The sequence below is a fragment of the Dendropsophus ebraccatus genome, unplaced genomic scaffold (assembly GCF_027789765.1).
Source record: "Dendropsophus ebraccatus isolate aDenEbr1 unplaced genomic scaffold, aDenEbr1.pat pat_scaffold_590_ctg1, whole genome shotgun sequence".
In the NCBI taxonomy this organism is placed as follows: domain Eukaryota; kingdom Metazoa; phylum Chordata; class Amphibia; order Anura; family Hylidae; genus Dendropsophus; species Dendropsophus ebraccatus.
The window spans coordinates 24,070-38,873 of record NW_027210189.1 but is presented as its reverse complement, the minus strand read 5'-3'; positions in this window follow the sequence as shown (position 1 = coordinate 38,873).

The following is a 14,804-nucleotide window of genomic DNA, read 5'->3' as shown; positions in this document are numbered from 1 at the left end:
CGGGTTGCTACTAGGTCCCTTGGGATAATAGCACGGATGGCCAGAGTGGTATAGTGACCCTCCCGGATGATAGGACCCGCCACCCACAGAAAGGGGAGAATTGCCCAAGGTTGCGGTGTGTGCTGTGTCGGTGGTGGCGAATAATCACAGAGTCTTTGGATATAGTTGAGTCGGTTTAGTATCTGTAAATGTGCAGCAGGTAATACAGGTTCAACAGCATAAGGTTCTTTTAGATAAAGTAGTTGAAACACACTTGACAAAGTTCCCAATAAACACTTGACAATAGAACGACTAGATCTGTAGTATAAGTGCAATGTAGGATTTAGTCGTGTTGGTTGAGTTGTGCTGAGTGATACAAGAATTAGAGTAGCAGAGAGGAGGATGCTGTAAGAGTCTCAACCCATGTAGTACTGTGCTCTGCCGGGAGGTTGGAGAATGAGGTAGAATACTTGTAAGAAGAATAGAAGAAGAAGAACACCCGTGCCCATGTATTGACCTTGACTTTAGTCTTCACACCACCTTATGCCCACTAGACTCGGCTGAACCTTCCTAAGGGGTGACACGGGCCCCAGACCTTGTTACCTGGGATGAGCGGAATGCTGAGGGTTCCCTGCTGACACCCACGCTGCAAGACAGAGTTCATAGGCTACTGCAACTTTGCTCTGTCCGGATCAGTTCCTGGCTCTTTGGCTCTGTTGTGGATACTGTCCTGCTCTGTGACTTCTCCTTGTCCACGGCGTGGGTTGAGGTTGTCTCTGTCTAGTCCTCTCCTGTAAGAGATGTGCTGTCTTGCGTTCTTCCCATGTGGGGTACTGACTAAGACTGATTTTGGGGTATGGGGACCTGGCAGAGGGCAAGGGCCTAGATAGGACCACTGTGGAGAGCTATCTGGCTCGTGTCCTTCCTCCACAAACAATGTCCAGAATGAAAAATACTTAGCTCCTCCTCCACCCATGTGACTTACTTCCTCCCCAGCGTGTAAGGTGCCCTGCGAGTGGGTGAAAAAGGGCACCAGAAGAAGAAAGGAGGGAGATGATAGGAAAGAAGAACTTCTACTGGTCTACAGATTCAGGTGACACATAGAAAACAATAACCCTTTGCAATCCTTCAGCTGTGCAGTGTCCATATACACATTCACATACATAATATAGCGACATCTAGTGGCAAACTTTAGTACTACTTTCATCACTATAATAACACAATAAGTGCAGACTTTTGCAAAGGGTGTATATATACGCAACGCCCCTAGTGGGACAACACACATTGTCGTAGGAAGGTAAATGAGCACCACCAGTATATACACAACGTCATACACTGTATACAACACAGTGTGACTCAGAACACACTACATACACAACACAATGTAACATATTATACCAGAGATGTCAACCTCAGACCCTCCAGCTGTTGCAAAACTACAACTCCCATCATGCCTGGACTGCCAGAGCTTTAGCTAAGGTAAAGCCGCTGTTACTACCCCCCCCCCCCCCCCCCCCTTTCCTTCAAAGCAACACCCCCACCCCTGTTCACAGTTGTGGCCATAAGTTTTGTGCTCAAACTACACTCACAGACTAAGTGTATAGATGTTATATGTGGTATTAGGAATATCTGTCCGAGAAAATAAGAAGTGAGATAAGTTGCATCATATCAACAAACATGACGATTATCAGAAACAACATCAATGTTCTCACCTCCTGCCTGGTCACTGAGGGAACACTTAGATTTCTTATCAACCTGTCAGTATCAGAACAAAGACTAGTGCTACCTATTCAAATCATAACATTGTTCAAGTTACAAGAAAAAGTAAGTGACCCCTCTGGAATTGTGTGGATTTCGGCACCGATCAGACTCAGTTTAATGGTGCGTTTAACTTGAACATTAAGGGTGCGTTCACACCTACAGGATCTGCAGCTGATTTTCTGCAGCAGATTTCATTTAAATAACCGAACACAGCATCAAATCTGCTGCAGATCCTGTAGGTGTGAACGCACCCTTAAGGTTCAAGTTTTTAATTGCAGTAATTGAATATAAAGCCAGAAACGTATCGTAATACATAGTAGGGAAAGACTGAGGGTTCACCTCTTTTCATATACATATGTATTCAATAATTGCTATTTAAAACCTGATTGTGTGAAAGCATACTTATAAGATGTGGTCTGATTGTCATCTAGGTAACAATTATACTCCTTTTATTATAGAGAAACACAATGGGGCACATTAACTATTGTGTCACCCCAGGCGTATGCCGGGGAGAAGGTGCAGATTCATCCCTTCTCCCTGGCGTACACCTGCCATATCCCCCACTCGCCCGATGGGTGGGCAGGAGAGGGGCGTGGCTAGGCGGAGAGGAGGCGGGGCCTCTTAGTTAATATAGTGGGAAAATAGGATGTGGGGCCTAATTTAAGACCACCGTACGAGTACGCCAGTCTTCATAAATGTCCCCCAACTAATAACACTAAGGGGGAGATTTATCAAACATGGTGTAAAGTGAGACTGGCTCAGTTGCCCCTAGCAACCAATCAGATTCCACTTTTCATTTTCCTCTTTGGAAAATAAAAGGAGGAATCTGATATATTGTAAGCCCTCGCGGGCAGGGTCCTCTTCCCCCATGTACCATTCTGCCATTTGTCTTCATGTAATGTGTTTTTTGATCTTGTAATGTTCCTGCTTGTTACCCCTATCGTTTGTATAGCACTCTGGAATTTAAGGAGCTTTATAAATAAATAATAATAATACCAATTACAGGTATATGGGTGATCATGTGCATTAGGCCTCAGACAGTTGTATCGTTCATGTCTTCCATTGAGCACATTGAGTAAACATCCACAATGCAAGGAGAGAAAGTATGGTAAACCTCAGGTATTATCTGGATTTCTGCACTGATCACTAATAAAACATGGCCTGGTTGTTCTCTAGGTCATAATTATAAATAATCTAAATTAATCAATGACCATGGAGTACTTCGGCTTAAGATGCACTTTGCTCTCCTGCAGATGGACCTATACTTTCTTGGAATGTCCTGACTTGTGTAAAGAATTTTACTGTAAACATCCACAGGACAGGGAGAAAAAGTAAAGTGCATATGTGAGATAGAGATACTACTGTACATAAAGAGTGCCCACTATGGATATAAAATGATGTAAGGAATATGGACAGCCCTGTCCTTATTCATGAATATGTAAAGTGGTTTTAGGTGTGGTGTGGTTTATATGTATTCATGCAGTAGATATTTTATAGATTGTGATTGATATTTTATAGATTTAGTCTAATGGCAATAACCCATAGCTGACGCAAGTTAATCATATGGACTTATTGATTAGCTTGGAGTCAGGCCGTCTGATTACCTTGTGTAAAAGACCAAAAGTCTCTCTGCATGGGGGAATAAGCATGGAGCTGTAAAGAAGATGGTGGAGTAGATTGTGACTAGAGTGTTGACTTCGCACCTCTGAGGCAGGCTCACTGACTCCATGCCAGCAGGGAGTGAACTCTCTTTGAGGAAAGGAATAGGAATATGAAATCTTCCATAACTTTCTTCAGATAAAACATAGAGCCACAGAACCAATTTCCTAGTGTCGGTTATGATGAGGACATCGCGGGGAGTCCAAACATGGCCTGTCTACCTGTCCTCATCATGCCATAAGGGGTATCTCACCTTCTGAGTGTCCGAGGCATATGATGTTTGATATGCCAGGAATCAGGATGACGAGATATAAATTATGAACAAGGGCTGGGGCCCGTACCATTGATATGGTGCCTGGGAAAGTATCTTTTTTGATATGTCCAAGTGTGTTCCCTTGAGGGCTGAGGGGGGCAGCTGAAGCGCTGCCCAAAGGGGCTGAGTTACAGATGTCAGGTGACGCCCTCAGCCCAACCCTTTCAGGTCTTACATAAAAGTGAGACCTAGGGAACATGTAAGGGTCACAAAGTTGGGGATCCAATCGAATTGGTTTGTGCACCACTTTCTAAGCCCATATCCCCTGGGAAGGAAGAACCTATGCAACGCATCCTGTGCTAAGTATTAGAACTTTCTTATTTTATCCTTTTTGTTTTCTTTGTTTGCAGTGTCTGTATGTCTTTTTGTAACCATCTTTTTGTAACCAAGTACTGTCCATTTTAATGCATTAAACCTAACAGTTTGATGGTTTGTCTTGTAGCCTAAACGAACCTAGTTAGCTCCAGGAAGAGTGCATGTGCGGTGTGTGACCGTATAGTGTATGACCGGGTGGCTTACTCTACCGTGTGGGTGTGTCTGCTTGCGAGTGGAACACTCTTGGGTTCCCTGTCTCCCCAGTAAGGTAATAGATAGGGTGGTGGCAGCAAAGTTGTGTATGTATGTTGTGTTTGGGTGTCTGGCAGCGGCTGGAAGGTTACGTGTATGACAACAGCCGGTGGGTCCCAACATAGCAAGGTTCTGTGTGCGTGCTTCGTGGATGTGTGTCTGGCTGCGGTCAGTGGGTCACGTGTATGACAGCGACTGGTGGGTCCAGATACAGCGAAGTGTCGTGTTTGTGTTGGCCAACGAGCAGGCAGTGTTCGTGGTCAAGTGGGTGTCTGGTGTCAGGGTGTGCGGAAGGCGGCAGGGGGCGATTTACGCTCGAGTTACGGCCCGGGAGCAGGGCGTAAAGCGTGAGTGCGTAAGGTGAATCGACCTGTAGGGCTAGAGCAACCCAGGGGAGTCCAGAGCCCCAAGTTCCTTTGATTCCCTTGTCTTGTCCTTCTCCCCCCCCTTTTGGTCCTTGTTTTAGATCCTTTCCGCCTGGCGTGGTTAGGACTCCCCTCCCCCTTGTCAGGGCCGGCGCAGGTTGGCGCGCGTGGTCGTGACAAATTGGTTAGCAGCGGTGGGATATCACCTTTTTGTGTGATTAGGCTTTAGTGTCTGGTTTACGGAATTATTCCTAACACTAAAGGCTGGTAGATACCTTGCGAGGTGGACCAGCATACAAGACAAACACAGTGCTTGATTTTTGTTCTATAGACATACGTGCAAACAATTCCCCTCCCCTATCTTGTTTTTCTTTTCTATCTTTTTATTTTTAAACCATGAGGATCATGGATATCTGCCTGCGAAAGTACCTGCGGAATCTAAGTATATATGAGCCCCTGATACGCCTGAAATACGTCCAACCCGAGATAGAAGCTATGAGAGAATTCCAGAGGAAGTTGGCACAACTGCTTGGGAGCCGTGTGGGGGCAATGCTGTATGGGCCCGATCCTGACTATTTGCCCATCATGGAGACAGATGAGGACCTACACACCCTGGGGCCTCTGTTTGAAGAGATTTGTCTACAATTCTATGTGCCGGCGGAAAAATGGGCACACAACTTCATCTGCTGCCTTAGGGGAAACCTTCTGGAAACTTTGGTTTGCTTACCTGTGGAGGCTTACCAGGACTATAACACCATTAAACGTGCACTCATCCAAGAGTGTGGAAAAAGGAGTGCCAAGATGCTAAACCCCAAGGACACTGTTATTACAAGGACTGGGCCAGAACAAGAGGTGGCTACTAGTGTGTGGCTGGGAACCAATGTGGAGCCGAGGACACTCCAGCATGTGGAGACCCCAGTTATGGAAAACACAGCAGCACCTGAGGAGGAGATCAGCAGAACCAGCCAGGTACTGTGTGATACCGATGGCAAGGACTGTAATATTACAACATGTGGGCCTGTGGGAAATGGTGGAGGATTGTTGGACTGTTCCAAGGACCTGGGAAGTGCTGCAACCACTAGCATCTGGTGTAACCCCTCCCTGGAGACACCACTTTATCTAAATGGACTGTCGAAGGAGGATATTGCTTGTGAACCCACTGATGCTGAGGTGGTGGGTACCCAAGAGGCTGACTGTCCTTTTGAGATGTTTTGCATGGTGGAGGTGGTGCAAGGAACCCTGATGTCTGTAACAGGAGATGGGGTGGTCAGCCCGGAAGCCCCCATAAGTTTGAAAATGGACTGTGTTCCTGCCACTATGGATTCTGTGTCTCAGCAGTGTGAAGAGTCCAAATCTGTGCAAGGGACAGCCTCCCACCCTGGGATTAGGGAGCTGTCCCCAAAAAGCTGTGTGGAGTCGGAGGACTCCAATGTCCAGGAACCTGGTGGAGGTATGGACATTAGCGTGGAGTATCCCATTGATAAAGCAGATACTGATGTGGGAGACTGTGATATATGTAAAGGGCCCTGTGATGCCGGGGCTGAAGATTTTTCTTGTGTTGCCATACAGGAGGGACATCCTGCAGCGGAGGCTGTTGTCCATAAGCCAACTGAGGAAGGCATGGACGGTGTTCCTATAGCTAAATGCAGCCTGAAGTACAAGAACATTTCTAAAGAGTTCCCAGATGCAGAGACTAGGAACTGTGTGGAGGAAACCATGGAGGTGATGGGAACCGTTGGAGTCCTTATTAAAATGGACTATCCAAGTGGATTACAAGGTGGAAAAAGTTCAGTGGATCCATCTGGATCATTGGGGTCCTTGGACAATGAAATTGTTGTCTATCTAACTACGAGAGGAGTCAAAGATGAGAGGCCCTTCAACATCAAAACTGACCCCCCAGATATCAACAGTTTGTGGGTGGCCAGGACGAGACCTCTTCATGAGATGCCTTGGGATTCTAGGAAGGTAGAGGACTTTCTTAAGATTGGAGGATGTTTCCTGTACCATTGCTATGTAAACTCTGTAATTGTGGCCACCAGTGGTTATGATATACTTGAAATCTGTGTGAGAGGTCGGCTGACCTCCACTCATAATTCTGGGACTTGGTCAGAAAGGATGTGCTTCCCCCTGCTAATGGGTTGTCCCATCAGAGAAAAGGAGCATGGGGATGGCCGGGAGATGATCTGTGAATCGATCTCCCTTGCCATCTCATAAAAGGGGGAGGTGTAAGGAATATGGACAGCCCTGTCCTTATTCATGAATATGTAAAGTGGTTTTAGGTGTGGTGTGGTTTATATGTATTCATGCAGTAGATATTTTATAGATTGTGATTGATATTTTATAGATTTAGTCTAATGGCAATAACCCATAGCTGACGCCAGTTAATCATATGGACTTATTGATTAGCTTGGAGTCAGGCCGTCTGATTACCTTGTGTAAAAGACCAAAAGTCTCTCTGCATGGGGGAATAAGCATGGAGCTGTAAAGAAGATGGTGGAGTAGATTGTGACTAGAGTGTTGACTTCGCACCTCTGAGGCAGGCTCACTGACTCCATGCCAGCAGGGAGTGAACTCTCTTTGAGGAAAGGAATAGGAATATGAAATCTTCCATAACTTTCTTCAGATAAAACATAGAGCCACAGAACCAATTTCCTAGTGTCGGTTATGATGAGGACATCGCGGGGAGTCCAAACATGGCCTGTCTACCTGTCCTCATCATGCCATAAGGGGTATCTCACCTTCTGAGTGTCCGAGGCATATGATGTTTGATATGCCAGGAATCAGGATGACGAGATATAAATTATGAACAAGGGCTGGGGCCCGTACCATTGATATGGTGCCTGGGAAAGTATCTTTTTTGATATGTCCAAGTGTGTTCCCTTGAGGGCTGAGGGGGGCAGCTGAAGCGCTGCCCAAAGGGGCTGAGTTACAGATGTCAGGTGACGCCCTCAGCCCAACCCTTTCAGGTCTTACATAAAAGTGAGACCTAGGGAACATGTAATTGTCACAAAGTTGGGGATCCAATCGAATTGGTTTGTGCACCACTTTCTAAGCCCATATCCCCTGGGAAGGAAGAACCTATGCAACGCATCCTGTGCTAAGTATTAGAACTTTCTTATTTTATCCTTTTTGTTTTCTTTGTTTGCAGTGTCTGTATGTCTTTTGTAACCATCTTTTTGTAACCAAGTACTGTCCATTTTAATGCATTAAACCTAACAGTTTGATGGTTTGTCTTGTAGCCTAAACGAACCTAGTTAGCTCCAGGAAGAGTGCATGTGCGGTGTGTGACCGTATAGTGTATGACCGGGTGGCTTACTCTACCGTGTGGGTGTGTCTGCTTGCGAGTGGAACACTCTTGGGGTTCCCTGTCTCCCCAGTAAGGTAATAGATAGGGTGGTGGCAGCAAAGTTGTGTATGTATGTTGTGTTTGGGTGTCTGGCAGCGGCTGGAAGGTTACGTGTATGACAACAGCCGGTGGGTCCCAACATAGCAAGGTTCTGTGTGCGTGCTTCGTGGATGTGTGTCTGGCTGCGGTCAGTGGGTCACGTGTATGACAGCGACTGGTGGGTCCAGATACAGCGAAGTGTCGTGTTTGTGTTGGCCAACGAGCAGGCAGTGTTCGTGGTCAAGTGGGTGTCTGGTGTCAGGGTGTGCGGAAGGCGGCAGGGGGCGATTTACGCTCGAGTTACGGCCCGGGAGCAGGGCGTAAAGCGTGAGTGCTGTTAAGGTTAAATTTATATGTTGACCTCTCTCTATGGAGAGAAGCCGAAAACCCAGGTAAAGGATGGTTTTTAAATTATATCTAGAGTTGGAATCCTGCAGTATTACCAGCTCGTTACTTATACGTCATGGACACAGATAAGACAATGTATCATGATTATAAGCCTGGAGAAAATGGCCCAAGTTTTATTATGGTAATCACATTTTATAGACAGATAAAATATAGGGTGGTAACAAATGCTAATAAGGCATAGATGAGGCGGTGCTAGTGATTTAGATATTCAGTCATGCGCAATGGCATCTATATTAGTATTCATTATTATTATTCAAAAAGGTTAGAACAATACATTCTCTGCAATGATACTTTCACATTATTCCCACTGTAACAGACAGGCAACTTTCCTCTGAGAACGGCCTTGGACGCTGATAACATGTCTCTGAGGGAAATAGTTCTTGAGACAAAACATTCTTTCTAGTGTCCATATCAGAAGTTTTCCAAGGTAAGAAATGGTCCAACTATAAGTTAACCCTATCAGGGACTCTCTAATGTGCTGGAGCTTCTGAGCAAGAGGCCTATATATATGTGTAGTCATATAGGTACGGTGCAGGTAGGTAAAATCGTATGGCTGGCCTTATCATTCCCCATTTGACATCCGTGGAGCATGGATATGGTTCATCACTGGTGGTTGGGTCGTAGCCGGAGGTTTTAAGGACTCCACCCTCAGCCGCAGGTTGATCAAGGGACCACAGGTGAAAACATCCTCCAAGTACTAGTACAGCATCCAACCTCCAGAAATGTCCAGGCGGCACAGATTCAAGAGAACCGATAAGAGAAAGAAAGCATAGTAACGTTAGTCTCTTATATGAGGGTGAAGCTTCTTCCTGTTTGTCGAGGTTTTATATGAGAGAAAATACACATGAACACTTTTACTGAAAAACAGATCAGTATTATGCATAAGACCACTTGGAAGAGACCCTGAAGGACTCCCATTAGTTTATGGGCATCACCATAGGATAGACAAAAATAGTACCATACGTTTTATTGAAAGTTATAGATGGCGGAACAAACTTACAGCAGATGTGGTAGTAGATCTGCAATAACCGAAAGAAAATACTAAACAATGGGTGAGTCTGTACAGTATACATCAATATACAGCTTAGTTACAACAAACAAATAAAAGCTTATTATCAATACCCAAACTAATATATGTATATGACAAATACCTCTCCGGATTTTATCAAAATAACCAAACCTTATTGTCTCATCACTCCTGTCCCTAAGATTTGTCCCTAATCTTGACTACAGATGTAGCCCCCTTCTCTAGGTCCTTTACCGTAGGACTGCTTTAAAGGTAAGACAATCCTCCGTCCCGAACCTAACTAGTCTCCTGTCACTCCTACGTCTCCCTGTGACACTGAGTGATCAGACAATAAGTTCTTCACTGTATATAACAGATGTGACTCTATCACAAAAACTCTACCACTTAGGCATCATGTGGATATTGGAAAATCACAACTAACTTTAAAAAATTTCTGAAAAAGAAAAGTTAAGATGTGAACAAATCTTATCTCATGGCAAAAGCAAAAAATAAAAATTCATTGATACATAAACCAAAAACAGCATAACAGGTAAATGCAATAAAATCTCCACAATGTGACCTACTATGTAACCACTAGATTCACTTATAATAACCAATTAGTGAATTCACAATCTTTAGTACCGGATTCTCAAAATTTCCACTTCTTTTTAGTCTTTTTACGTAATTTTGTACCTAGAAAACATCTTTATGATTAGATCACACAGGAGTAATGACTGGTCGCATGGTCACATCTGTTCCTGTAAGTAATCATATAATATAATACATAGACCAATAATATGGAGTAACTGGGCGCTTATTACCTACATAATATTTGGATCCTACTGAATTGTCTCTTGTCTGACTGAGATCATCATATATTACACATAAAATAACCACCATAGAAATAACAGCAAAGTGTAAACGATACATCACCTAAGGTTTCAAAGCCTTTTTATGAGAATAATATCATATGATCCTTTTTGTAATAGTAGCATTGGTATGGATCCTTTATCCTTAAACCCATCTTTTGACTGACAGGCCTCTTTACAGACACTTGGACTCTTGGCCTCAGTTATATATAGGCCACTCGTATAACCTCAGACATTGGCTTTGTTGTCTCCCATAGTTTTGGCTTGACCTGTAAAGAAGACACCAGTACAGACAAGGACATACCTATATAGGCCACCTGTGGCAGCTGGATGACGTCCACTTACATTCCCTGAAACAGGCAGGAAGATGACAGACTATGCAGACAGGCACTTTACGGTGTTACTTACAGTAGGTTATGACAGGTGTAGACAATATAGCCGTACACAACCTCTCTGCTATATTTGTTGACCCCTGGGCCGCCCAATGTGAGGATACTACACCACATTACACATGGCTTCCTTCTGCTGGTTTTGTCAGATAACTTACAGTGGGATACAAGGCAGGCGGCAAACACAGTTACTTACTGTCTGACTGCCATCTTTACCCAGTACCTCTTCTCCATCCGCTGGTCTCTCAGCTTGTTGCTGATTGTCTCTGGAAAAGACTTAAAAACAAACAGATCCACATCTCCCCCTCCACCTGTACACTATGTACAGTTACCTCAGGAAGGGACTGGAAACATCTCCCCATTCCCTTGTACGCTTTGTACAGTTACCTTGGGAAGAGCACAGAAACAACAGCATCACCAGCTTCATCCATCATCCATCACCCTTTAGGCTTCAGGGTTTGTCTGCGTGAACGTTGCGTCAGCCGCTCTATGGCATCTTTTCTTCTTCTTTTTTGAACAGTGTTTTTGGTAAGCCCAGGGACCAAACAAATCTCTAATTTGCCAATTAACCCATAATGGTGGGCTTCATATAGACATCTGCACAGTTACCTTCAACCATCCTACATGTCTCAGTGATTGTCCTCACCTCCAGCTTATGGCAGGAGCGGTTTCTGCAGTGGAACGTCACGCTGCATGGCGGTCACCATATATCCTTGCGTCTTGTGTCATCCATCTTTGAAAAGTCTGAGATAATCTACAATAAAAAACTTTTAAACTTTCATTAATATTTGGGCTTTCAATTACATTTTCATCTTTCACAATTTAAAATATCAAACACAATAAGTAATAAAAACATCCTTATTCAAAAATAAAAAATTTGTACGGTGTTTAAAAAAAATTTAAAACATCAAAATTGGCTACTCCATCAAAATGGCTGCTCCCATTTCCATTCACCTCCATCCCCTCCCCCATTTGAATCTACATCAATAGGCAACAGAGATGCTGGATTCAATGCACTTAACACAAAATATATATATACTGGGGGGGCATAAGGAGTGCAGACTGGAGCCATGGACATGGGTTTGGTTTTTACTAGGGATAAAAGTACATATATATATTCATGAGCTAAGTTTGCTATAATCATCACAAAACTGTTACCCCTAAAAATAAAAACATTAAAAAAAATTAAATAAATCAGCTGAAATGAATATTCCTTCAATACGCTGCTCTTATCAGTAAACAGAACGCTCTGTACCTCACTTCTAACCTTGAGCAGTGAGCAGTAAAATCATAGATACAAGAGTTAAAATTTCTTGGAAGTTTTTTTTTTTTTTTTTCTTTTTTTTTCTAACATCCTTGAAGTTACAGAAGATATCAGCGCTGTGCTCTTATGCACCAGACTGTAACCTTGGACAGTGGCACACATACTTATAACTTAGTAGGAAAAAAAAAAAACAATTTGCATAGAACTTATTAGGATAGTTGTGTACACATATATACACATATATATATATATATATTTTACTGTAGTAAACTACTTCTTCTTTGAAATATCATACGTTGGGGACACACACTTAAAGAAAATCTGCTTACAATATATATTGGGATACATATATATACCTACAACATACTTTTTAAAAACAAATGTGTAAGTTACAGTAATAAGTTACTACAGGCTCCTTATACCATTGGGTTCTTAATAAGTGCACAAAATTCTGCGTTTGATCTTTACCAATTATCACTTTTCTCTTGACATTCCTAATAAAACGTACTTTTTCTCTCTGACTCCTACTGACACTTCCGTATAACAATCTTATACACTAATAGGTCTAATAGACCCAGCTCCTTCAAACAGTCTCATTGCTTTTCCCTCCAACAAACCTTTGTCTAACTTTCTTCACCATCAGGTAATAATATTCATTAATAAATGTGCAAAACAGTTGTTAGACTCTATCGGAATGTCGTGTGCCCGCCCCCTCAGTGACACTAAGCAGTATGGGCGGAGGACAGAAATGCCAGGAGTTAAAATGGCCACCGGACTAGATAACCGGATATAGGGGTGTTGGCTTAGGGCATGGTTTTGAGACGTCACAATTATAATACAGACGTGGATGATATGGGGAGTGGTTGGCTTTCAGTCGCCATCTTTGAGGGCTGATTACAGAAAAGTGGCGTAGCTAAATAAGCAAATGTTCCACGGTCGGGACAACAGAAAATGATCAACATTTTTTAACACGTAACATACTTCTAGAGGGGAACACCAGCTTAGTAAGACTGGCTGAAATACAGTATAATGTAGGAGCGTACATTACATTACACTAACAGCTCTGATTCTTTTTTTTTTTCTTCTAATGCTGCTTGCATGTGATCTGCAGCCCTCAGAGCTGGTTGATGGCCTTGTACAAAACATAACAAATAACACACAAAAAAAAACTTTGTATGCTGCTTCACTACGCAGCATTAATTAACCTCTTCAGCTCTCTCAGTACTGTATCTAGCAATGAGCTGGACTGTTCTCCTTGTCTGAGTACGTGGCTTTGTACTTAGACACTTACATGGCAATGTACACTATTTGAGGTTAGGCTGCCCACCTCCACAAAGGCATTGGTCTTACTATCAGGTAAGGGGCACTTTAAATCAAAGTAACTACTTCAACAGCCGACCAAGGGGAAGATTCCTGCAGAACAAAGGGTCTATACGCCACCATTGGACGTAGGTTGGCTTTTTTTGCAGGATCTGGGGTTTGTATACAGATATAAACTGGGTACAATGGTGTAACATAATGATGTGGCTTGGGTCTGCCACACACACTACAATATTCTGTCTTATCTAGATATTGTTGGTCACCGGCACATGACATGTCCACCCAGCTGGACCTGTGCTTCCCACCCATTATCCTAAATGTTTTCCTTCTGTCTGACCCTCTGGCTCTCATCTATCTACTCCACACCCTCCCCTCTTAGAACTCTAATCCTTGATTCCCCCTTAGGGATAGTACTTCGATTAACCCCTAAGATTCCTGGAAATTTCAAGGACCCATTTGCCCTGCATGTTACATGTAGGTCTGGTTACCTACCCACAAGGCAAAAATAAGTGTGCACAGGAGTGTAAGGGGGTTTCCCAAGTGTTGGTCAGAGAGCCAGAGGTTGGTGGGGCTAAGGCATGTATCTGCCTTCATATCAAGCCTCCTAAAGATCTGTTCTAGATCTTGCACTGCATCTTTACATGCCCATCGCTATCTTCCTTAGCTTCACATCAGCTTCACATAAACTTCTTGTGGAGACTGGGGATCCCTTTTTTTTTTAGAGAATAACTGTCTCATCCTTGCTCAGCTAATCCCTAGGTAGCGTATTGGGGAACGAAACCTAAACCTTAGGTTTTAACAAGCACAGCCGCTATAGGCCCAGCCGTCACAGTGACACACTATGGCGACGCACTACAGCAACCTACTGTCCCTCGTTGCTAATTCCTCCTAGGGGGCAAGGGGGTAAGTCACAGATCTTCTGACCTGCTCTCTACCACAGTACAAGCACAAATAATGGGATCAATACAAGTATTGTTCCCGCTGCTCGAGACAGATATCACTTATCAGGAACCCGTTCACTCCAAAAGTTATGTGCCTGCTGTCTGTGACCTCGCAGCTGTTCTCGATGCCATGCTGTATTACAAGGGTTAAGCATTAATCACAGCCTCCCCGTAAGGACGCAGAAGTGAATAAGTTCGGCAATCCCTTTCCTTAATTCAGCATAAATACAGCAACAGCTTATCTCAATCACACAACAGTTTGCGACGGCAATGCAGCACTTTAACCTTGTCCTATCCTGGGTTACAGAGTTCTTTGTCTAACAATTAGACTCAGCTTTACAAACATATAGAGAACACAGGTGACGGGAATCTCATTAGATCCGTTCCCCTGAGGCACAGATAGTACGTAAGAAAGGAAAGTCTTTCTTACCTGGCCAGTTATATCTGCGCGTCCGATGACGGATAAATCACCACATCCCGTCTGTCTGCGTTCTAGTTTGCAAGAGGCTGAGTCCCTGTTCGGGCGCCAAATGTTAAGGTTAAATTTATATGTTGACCTCTCTCTATGGAGAGAAGCC